The sequence below is a fragment of the Macaca mulatta genome, chromosome X, assembly GCF_049350105.2.
Source record: "Macaca mulatta isolate MMU2019108-1 chromosome X, T2T-MMU8v2.0, whole genome shotgun sequence".
Lineage (NCBI taxonomy): Eukaryota > Metazoa > Chordata > Mammalia > Primates > Cercopithecidae > Macaca > Macaca mulatta.
Genome location: NC_133426.1, coordinates 100,803,767 through 100,811,233, shown reverse-complemented (window position 1 = coordinate 100,811,233; position 7,467 = coordinate 100,803,767). Strand labels below are relative to the sequence as shown.

At 38.6% G+C, this 7,467-nt stretch overlaps 1 long non-coding RNA gene across 1 annotated transcript; it reads left to right on the top strand.

The window, feature by feature from the left end:
* Positions 1-300: 300 nt before the first annotated feature.
* LOC144338546 (uncharacterized) lies at positions 301-7,262 on the top strand. The gene is made up of 2 exons (XR_013412740.1): positions 301-435; positions 5,237-7,262. It is a non-coding gene; the product is annotated as an uncharacterized LOC144338546 (long non-coding RNA).
* The last annotated feature ends 205 nt before the right edge of the window (positions 7,263-7,467 follow it).

The window sequence follows — 7,467 nt, the reverse complement described above, 5'->3', positions numbered from 1 at the left end:
ACTCTGCAGAGAAGGTATCAGGCTGGTTTTCCCAGTGGGTTCTTATTGGATCTTTAAGTCAAGCTTGATTCCTTAAAGGAAAGCACAACATTGCAGGGGCCTTTGAAAACAGTATGCTGAGAATAGATAGGGCTCAAGGACAGTATCTCCAATTGAACTTTTAATGAACTCCCGTAGGCACCAAGAAGGCGGGCAGATAAGGAAGAGCATAGAAACAAAGAACTGAGTAGAAGGTTACATCTGGAAAAGAAAGTTTGTTTTGCATTGCATTCTTTCTGCTGACATGGGGTTTATGGAGTATAAATAAAGTGAGGCGGAGGCTCTGGGCACGGCCGCCATGTTCTCTGTGTGTCTTTGTCTTTTGTGTGTTCTTTCATTCTCCACCACCCCCGGCACGGACCCCAACAAGTGGCGCAGTGAGCAGGGTCAGCACGGGTGAGTAGGGGAGAACAAGAAGGGGAACCCCCTAGGGGCGGGTAAGGCCCAGATATTGTTAAGGGGAACCTTCTTAAGCTTTCGTTATGGGGAATTCCATCTCTCTGGCCTCAGAATATTCACGGCTGTTTCAAGGACTATTGCTGTCTATAGGAGTAGAAGTGAAAGAAAAAGACTTTGAAGTGATTGTTTGCCCATGTTGAACAACATTGTTACTGGTTTCAGTATCAGACTAAAGTGCAGCTGAATCGCAGAGAATGGTTACAGGTAGTAAAAACTCTGCTTAGAGCTCTTCAGTTAGGGGATATTATGCCTCTAAAATTGTGGACCTTGTGTGACTCTATCACTCAGACATTAGAGTTACTTGAGACTGATTCAGAGTGTGGTAATGTAGCCACAGGAGGAAAGGTATCTGAGGATTAGGAAAAATAAATAAATAAATAAAATAAATCTGAAATGGAGCCCATTTGTGCCAGGATAACAGAGGATGGTGGGGGTAGCAAAAGGGGGAGAAGAGAAAAAGCCAGCTCTTCCTTCTTCTAAGGGAAATTCTGACATGCAGTGTATTATGGAACTGCTTCAACAAATATTACAGATACATTCTTCTAATTCACCTTTGTGAGCTTTCCCTGTTTCTTTTCCTTCTGCCCTGTTAAAAGAGGATTTTCCAGTGCCTCCAACCCCCCGGCTTCCTTATCTTTACCTTTGTTTGGCAAAGTTGAAGCCCTGTTCACATCAGACATACTTTAAATTTATACTAAACACCTGTTTAATATGTCAAAACCAGTGTATATGTATATCTTGTTGTCTGTTAAAACATTATGAGTATTTCAATAGTTAATAAATAAGCACATTAATATTAACTATTAATATTAATATAGTATTAATAACCCCAGCTAGGAAATTGTTATGTTATAGGGGTGTATTCGAGCTGCTTAACACATTAACTACCTCTTGATATTTTCTGTGTTTTTAAATTTTAACCATTGTATTGTGTATGTAATGATTCTCAATTTGGTATTAATATACATATTTCCTAGTGAGTAATGATGTTAGACATATAGGTTTATTGTCATTTCCTTGTTCTGCTACTTTTGGTTGGGTTATTTGCCTTTTCTTATTAATATGTTGAGATTCTTTATATTTGGGGATATGAGTATTATTATATATTATATATACTTTTAATTAAAAAAAAATTTAAGGAGCTGGATCTGTTTCCAATTATTTGTGCTTCTTTTGCTCCTAATGCTCAGTTTTCAAATGGTGGCAATAATGTCCAATTTAATGCCTTACAAATTAAATTTTTAAAAAGAAATGAAAGCTGCCATTTCTAACTATGGACCTCAATCTCCTTTTATCCTTGGTCTTCTTGATATTTTTCATCAGAAAATTTGGTAATTCCTATAGACTGGAAGACTTTGGGGAAGGCTTTTCTTGATCGTTCTCAGTGGTTACAATTGCACAGCTGGTAAATGAACAAGGTACATGTATAGGCTAGGAAAAATATTATGTGTGATCCCCCTGGACCCACTGAGGAACAACTCACAGGCACGGGCCAATATGCTACTCTTAATGCTCAGGCTGGTTTAGATGATGTTGCCCTTACTCAAATCAAGACTTTGTTTTTAAGGGCCTGAAATAAGGTAGAGATAACAGGAAAATGTTCCCTTTCCTCTGTGAAGATTTTACAGAGCACAAATGAACTATATCCAGATTTCGTAGCCTGTCTTCAGGATGCTGTCTTCAAAATTGTGGGTGCTGGCCTTGCTTCAAAAATTTTGTTACAAACATTGTCTTTTAAAAATGCTTATGCTGACTGTTAAAAATTGTTAAAATCATTAAAGGCCAATGGGGCCAATTTAGATAAATATATTAAAACTTGTGTTAGTGTTGGAGGGGCTATTTATAATGCTCAATTATTTGCTGGAGCTTTGTCTAAAGCCTTAAAAGGAAATAACAAACAAAGTGTTTGCTTTCAGTGTGGTAAACCTAGACATTTCAAAAAAGAATGTCATAAAAATTGAACACTTTTATCTCTCAAGGCAGAAAGCTGCCTTCAGAGATGTACAAATATTGTGGTAAAGGTCGACATTGGACAAATAAATGTCGTTCCAAAACTGATAAAAGTGGAAATTTACTGTCTCCTCTCCTGGGAAACGGGAGCCGGGGCCCACAGGCTTGGGGCCCCAACAATTACAATACAAGTCTACTACAATATTCAGTGAGCAATGGCCTACAACATTAAGGAATAAATTCAAGTCCTCCTTAAGGATCCCACACCTTACCCCAGTTTCTCAGCTTTATGCGGCAATGAAGCAGAGCGCCGCTGCTGACTTAGCTATTACTCAGCCTTACACTTTGTCTCCTAATAGAGGAGTATATAAATTAGCTATTAGAGTGTGTAGCCCTTTGCCAAAAGGACATGATATTACTAATAAAATTTTTATTTTTGTACAAGTTTCACAATTTATATGCCTAGAGGCAGGGGAACGTATTCTCAATAGAGAGGGTTTCGTAGCACAGAAAAAACTGTTTTTTGGGAAACTTTAGTTTCTAATCAAAAGCCCTTATGTTCATTGCACATTAATGGGATAGTTTTAAAAGAGTTAATTGATACGGGGGTGAATATGTCTATTATTTGTTTAAATTAGTGGCCTATACAATGGGAAAAAAGACAAGTTTCAGTTATACTCACTGGCTTGGGTGCTGCTTCTGTGATTTATCAAGACGTAGAACCTTTAACCTGTGTCGGTCCTAAAGGTCAACAAGGTCAAGTGTTTTTTTTTTATTTTTATATTGTTCCTATCAATATTAATTTTTGGGAACAAGATCTTTCACAACAATTTGCTGCTTTTTTAAACATTCCTCATATTTCCTCAGCTGCCAAAAATATGATGTTCAAAATGGGCTACAATCCTTTAAACTCATAGCCACCACTCCTATTTAGGTGAAACAGTGACCATTATTTAAAGAAATACTTAGGACTCTAAAAGAGTAAGTCAAAAAACAAATGGCCGAGAGGAATATAAAGCCACATATTTCTGCATGGAATTCCCGTCTTTGTCTTGTCTTAAAACTATAAATGTTTACATTAAACCTAGGGAAAGTTTACAGCCTGGTCTTCCTAATCCTGCCCTTATCCCACAAAGTTAAAACCAGTGAAAAGCAGCAAGATGCTTTTATATCATTACAAACTCAGCTTTCTTTCTACTCACTTAATATTGCCACAGAAAAAATTTAACTGGATTTTCTTATTCAATATTTAGGTTATACCTTGGGGGCACAAAATATTCGACCCCAAAAAATTCAAATTCGACTTGATCATTTAAAAACATTAAATGATTTTCAAAAGCTTCTAGGAGACATTAATTGGATGCGTCCTGTTTTAGGAATACCAACATATCAGTTATAACTGATATGTTAATCTTTTTTCTATTCTAGAAGGAGACAGTCACTTGGACAACTCACGCCATTTAACTCTTTTGGCTTTACAGGAACTCCAGCTTGTTGAAGAGCAACTTCAAGAGGCCCTTCCTTTTGTTTATTTCATACTTTACCTTCTCCCACAGGAATGATTCATCAAACTAGTCGACCACTAAAATGGATCTTTTTGTCCAATAAAATATCTAAACGCTTGGCTACTTATATCGATCGTTTAGCTGAACTGATCATCAAAGGACGGCATCACTGTCAACAACTTTGGGGAGGAGATCCTTCCTTAATTATCTCTCAATTCACTCATAGTCAGATCACTTATCTTCTTGCAACTTCTGATTCTTGGCAAGAAGCTTCATCAATCTTGAGTTACAGTTTATCCTTATCCCTCGGTGCAATAAGGAGAATTGTTTGCTATTCTCATGGTCTTACTTGATTTCCCTACTACTGGTTGTAACATTGTTAGTGATTCTCAATACGCCATTTATGTTACTTCTTATATTTCTCAGGCCACTTTACCTCTTTGTGCTACTTCTTCTCTTCAGAAATTCTTTTCTTTGCTATCCTTTACTTTGAGCCAACATCGAGCTCCTTTATTCATCACTCATCTTCGTTCTCATTCTCAACTTTCTGGACCATTAGTTCATGGTAATACTCAGATTGATTTGCTTTTAATCGGCCACCTACATGCTGCAGAACAAAAATATACTCTACATCACACTAATAGTTCTGGCCCTCAATGATGGTTTCATTTAACTCATAAACAAGCTCGTTCTCTTATTCGAGCTTGTCCTTCCTGTGCTCCTTTGAGCATTCCATCCTTCCATCCTGGGGTTAATCCACGAGATGTCCCTTCTTTTGGACGATTAAAATGTTCATCATACCATTGATACCTTTTCTCATTTCTGTTATTACTCATCTCTTAGTTTGTTTCGCCATCATGGGCATTCCTCTTATACTTAAAACTGATAATGCCCCTGCTTATGTCTCTCATAAATACAAGTTTTCTTACAGCAATACAATATTCAACATATCACCGGTATCCCGGGCAACAGTCAAGGTCAAGCCATCATTGAGCGCACAAATTTAACTTTAAAAACTTAACTATTAAAACAAAACAAAAAGGGGGAAATGAGCCCCCCAGAAACCAGATTTTGAAACCAGATTTTGAAGGTTCTTTTTACCTTAATTTTTTTGAATCAATGGAGACAATTGCAAGATTCCGCTGCTGTAACCCATCTTTCCTCACCTCCCTCGGTGATAGTCCCCGCTGACAGTTTAAAGGTTTGGTATCCTAATGAAGAAGGTAAGTATGTTCAAGGGCAAGTTCTAAAACAGGGACGGGGCTATGCTCTTGTCCTTACAGGGAGCGGACCTGAGTGGTTTCCTACAAGTTGATTGAAACCCTGTTGAAAAGAAAACTGGATTCAGCATGCATTTCTTCCTTTGTTGGATGTACCTCGGCGGGGGACTTATTTCTCTTAGTGAGGCTTTGTATGAATATTGGACTTATATTCCCTTTCTGCCCTTGTATCAGGGAGTCGCCTGGGGGGAGGCGGAAATTAAGGTTTTCACCAATGACACTACTTGGATGCCGTCCCCCTATATAGACAAGGACAATATAGAACAGGAAACGGGAATTATAAACAACACATATCAATTTGGAGTGGAAGGAGTTCCAATATGTATGAGAAATAGTTCTCATTGTCTCCGAAGATCGCATGAAGCCTGGGCTGTTCGTTATAATCATAGTCATGTGGCTGCTAATACTGTTATTATTGTAACTAGAAGTTTTTAATATAATCATACTGTATATGGTAATGGAACTATTCCTAGTTCTTTACTTTTTTGTCCTATTCTAGAGGTTTCTCCTAATATTGAGGTGCTGGAGTGACAACAATGTCGGGGAACTAAACCCCGGATTTTATTAGAATACAATGGGATGCAAATAACTGATTGAAGTGTGCACGGTGATTTTCAAACAAAATTTAGTCACATACCTTTGAAATGACACTGGGTAAATAAAAGTATTGCTGCTAACAGTAATGAAACCTTGGTATGGCGTGAAGGAGGCCTGAAGTACAGAGTTATTTTTGGAAGTTGTTAGCTGCAGGCGATGCCATTAGCACTTTTGTGGGGAATATGCCCCTTAATCTTTCTAACCCGAATAACTCCTTTCATATTTAGTTATATCAAAATACCTCCTGATATATTATTGCTTGTGTCCGTAAGCCCTACCTATTATTAGCAGGGAATTTGACATGGGATAATGATACGGGGATTGTTAATTGTACAGATACGTGTACATTTTTGTCTTGCCTCAATCATTCCTGGTGGCACAACTTTACTGAGGATATTTATATCCTCAGGGCTCGTAAGGAAATTTGGCTACCTGTTAACCTTACGCGAGCGTGGGGGGCATCACCTCTTGAGACTTATATTTGGACTTCTCTCCAGTGAACCCTCCGTGCCCTTGGACTTATAATTGCCTGAGTGATGAGCCTTGTCGCCATCGTCTCCACTGCAGCCATAGCAGGGCTCACTCTTCATCAAAGCATACAAAATGCTGAATTTGTGCAGCAATGGCACGAAGAATCTCACCGGTTATGGCTTCAACAACGAAACATTGATTCTCAACTTGCTGAAAGATTGGACAACACGGAACAAGCCTTGACATGGCTTGGAGATCAGCTCACTGTCCTCAGTACTCGGATAACATTACAATGTGATTGGAACTCCACTCAATTTTGTGTAACGCCTGTGCTTTTTAACATCTCTCAAAATTGGACCGTAATCCAAAAATTATTAATAGGCCATAAAAATATTAGTTTGGACATCCAAGAGCTCACTCAGAACATTTCTGAAGCATTTTGACAACAATTACATGTGTTGTCCGGAACTGTAACCCTTCAGGAGCTGGGTCAGTGCCTTGCTGCCTTTAACCCATGGACCCAGATGAAGACATGGATTTCTACAATCTCTGGAAGTATATTGCTTTGGGCACTTGGATTGGGTCTACTTCTTTTGGTGATTCGATGCTCCCTCCGTCGCCTCCAAACACAAAAGAAAACACAAGAACAAATATGGGCTACCTTTTTAGGATTGAGGCAAAACAAAAAAAAAGGGGGGGAAATGCAGGGGCCTTTGAAAACAGTATGCTGAGAATAGATAGGGCTCAAGGACAGTATCTCCAATTGAACTTTTAATGAACTCCCGTAGGCGCCAAGAAGGCGGGCAGATAAGGAAGAGCATAGAAACAAAGAACTGAGTAGAAGGTTACATCTGGGAAAAGAAAGTTTGTTTTGCATTGCATTCTTTCTGCTGACGTGGGGTTTATGGAGTATAAATAAAGTGAGGCGGAGGCTCTGGGCGCGGCCGCCATGTTCTCTGTGTGTCTTTGTCTTTTGTGTGTTCTTTCATTCTCCACCACCCCCGGCATGGACCCCAACACAACATTCCAGTAAAAACCTTGGTAAAACAAGCAGTTTTCCAATTGTGCCCTGTTGCAAAAGGAAACATTCTTATTGCACTTATGCAAATAACTATATTTCCATATGTTAAAAATACAGTTCCCAAATTCTAGAGAAATTAGGTAGA